This window comes from Solanum pennellii, chromosome 12 (assembly GCF_001406875.1).
Source record: "Solanum pennellii chromosome 12, SPENNV200".
Lineage (NCBI taxonomy): Eukaryota > Viridiplantae > Streptophyta > Magnoliopsida > Solanales > Solanaceae > Solanum > Solanum pennellii.
Window position 1 is genome coordinate 68,249,329 of NC_028648.1, and position 2,607 is coordinate 68,251,935.

Here is a 2,607-nt window from a genome sequence, read left to right on the forward strand (position 1 = left end):
TTTGAAAATGTTTCAATTTTTTTTTAATTTTTAAGAAAATAGCATGTTTTGGAAAATATTTCAAATTTAATTAATTTTTTTGCCAACTCGCCTAGTGCCCCCCTCGCGATCCCATCAAACAATTTCAAAAAATTGTTTTTGAAATAAAACTTTCCTTGGTCAAGTTAAGGGTCGAAAGTTTGGGTTAGGTTTTGGGTCAAATCTAAGGGTCAGATTTTGAAACGGTTATTGGGATCTTGTCCTAGTTTGAATATTAGATCAACTATAGACGTTGATTTTTTGATCCAAAATAATTTTTAAAGAGTATTTTTTAGTATCAAGTCAAAAATAAGCAATATTTTTAAAAAATATTTTTAAATCATCAAACAAACACGAGAAAATAAGTTAGAAATTCACTTGTTTTTCAAAAAGAAATCCTTCTTACCAATATTGAATCTATCAAAAGGTCTTAATCTATGCCACAAACTTATGTTCCAAAATCGAATATAATCTGATGCCCGAAAAGAGTCACAACATGTAATATTAACAAGAAACCCAAATTAAGGCAACACTTTTGAGCTCAAATTTACCTCAAACAAATTCAAATCACAAACCCAAGTGGCCACACTCCCAACAATTACACGGGACTTCGAACCACTCAAATTAGAGCTCAGATAATAGATAAACCGTCATTTGAATGAGGGCCTTAAAGCTGAAAATTCTAGGTATAAATACAAAATATTGGTCACTAAAAATAAACTCTAGTTGCTAAAATTCTAATATTTGGTCGTTAATAATTTGCACTAGATATCAGCACTTTATCTGGTTTGCTCCAACTCTAAATTCTTCGGCAGGGTGCTTAGTATTCACTCGAAACCCCGTGCGTGCAAACAAAGTATTGTACCCTATTGAATTCGGGATTCCAAACTCAACAGAACCATCAAAACTTCCTTCCGAATTTGTTTCGACAAAAAGTGGGTCCCATACCCTAGTATCATTTAAGATAAAATCACAAGAAGACTCAAAATGAGACCAAAAGCCTATGGAACCGCACGAAAGGTTGTTCTAGATCAAACTCGACAATCCAAAACTACTCGTGCTGACAAAATTCTAAATGTTGACCAAAGTCAACCTTTGACTTAAAATTCAAAGTTAAAATGCCTAACGACACAAAGTCATACCAGAAGTCTTGGACCCTAACCAACCATGTCCTAGACAAACATGACCCTTTATGGAGCTGATGAAACCGTCATAATTGCAGTCATATGTCATCTTCCTAAACTTTTGACTGAAATCAGCCATTCAAGTTTCAACGGCTCTAAAATATGAGAACTTACACAAATCCAAACAAATGACTTGATGACTGAAATCAACCATTCAAGTTTCAAAGGCTCTAAAATATGAAAACTTACACAAAATTCAAACGAATGACCCACGACCAATCTATCAGTCTCAGCAAGTCGTAAATGACTTGTGATCACTCCAGAAAATCTCTAAACGATGAAAAGATTGGAAAACAAAGAAAATGATCCGGATGGTTATTACAATTACAGAGTTCAAATGAACATTTTTCCCCTTAATTTTTTTATGTCTAGCTAAAAATTGTTCAACAAGCATAACCGCAATTACAACCGCAACAATTCTTTGGATCATATATTGATTTTTTTCCCGAGTATTATTAAATCAAAAAATGACCTACCTGATTACTAAATTATTGTTGTGTTTTTCAAAATTATTGTGTTATGTAGTGTTTTATTATCTTGTATTTAAATTATTATGTTATGTATTGTACTTTAAATTAAAATTTTCATCATATCATTTAAATTATGTGATTTCTTCATAGTGAAAATTGATAGCCATATCAAATTATATTACTTAAAGTGCAAAAATTAAAAAATATATATTATTAATTCGGAAAAAAAGTATCAATTAAATAATATATTTTTAGAATGTTATATTACATGTAATATTAATATTAGAAATTTAATCAATAGTCTTATATAACAAAATAATATGTTAATTACACAATAAAATCATAACAATATAATATTAAAAAAGTGAAATACATTGTATGAATAGTTCTCCAAATTTGGAAAAATTACGATTCAATACTTTATGATTGGAGAGTAGAAAGTGAATCAGAGAGCGATTGGAGAAAACACTCTCTCTAAATATCGGGAGTATAGAGTAAAATAGAGAGGGGTTTGAGAACTATTATTCATGTTCTCTATATTATTTTTAATAATTTAAATATTGTCTATATTGTATAACCAATATTTATAATTAACATATTTTAAATTATATATACTCAGTAATTCATTCTTTAGTACTCGTAATAATTTTTCAATACAATATTTTTATATATTATCTTTAAGTTTACATTAATTTATAATTTTTATTCAGAGGTTCTTTAGAAAAATATTTAAGATATAAGCTAGTTTTATTATAATTTTATCACGACCCAAAACCGAGCCGCGACTGGCACCCACACTTACCCTCCTATGTGAGCGAACCAACCAATCTAAACCTTAACATTTTAACCATAATGAACAAAATACGATGCGGAAGACTTAAACTCATTAATAAAAAGACAATTCAATAACTTCTAAAATTCAACATCTATTATTC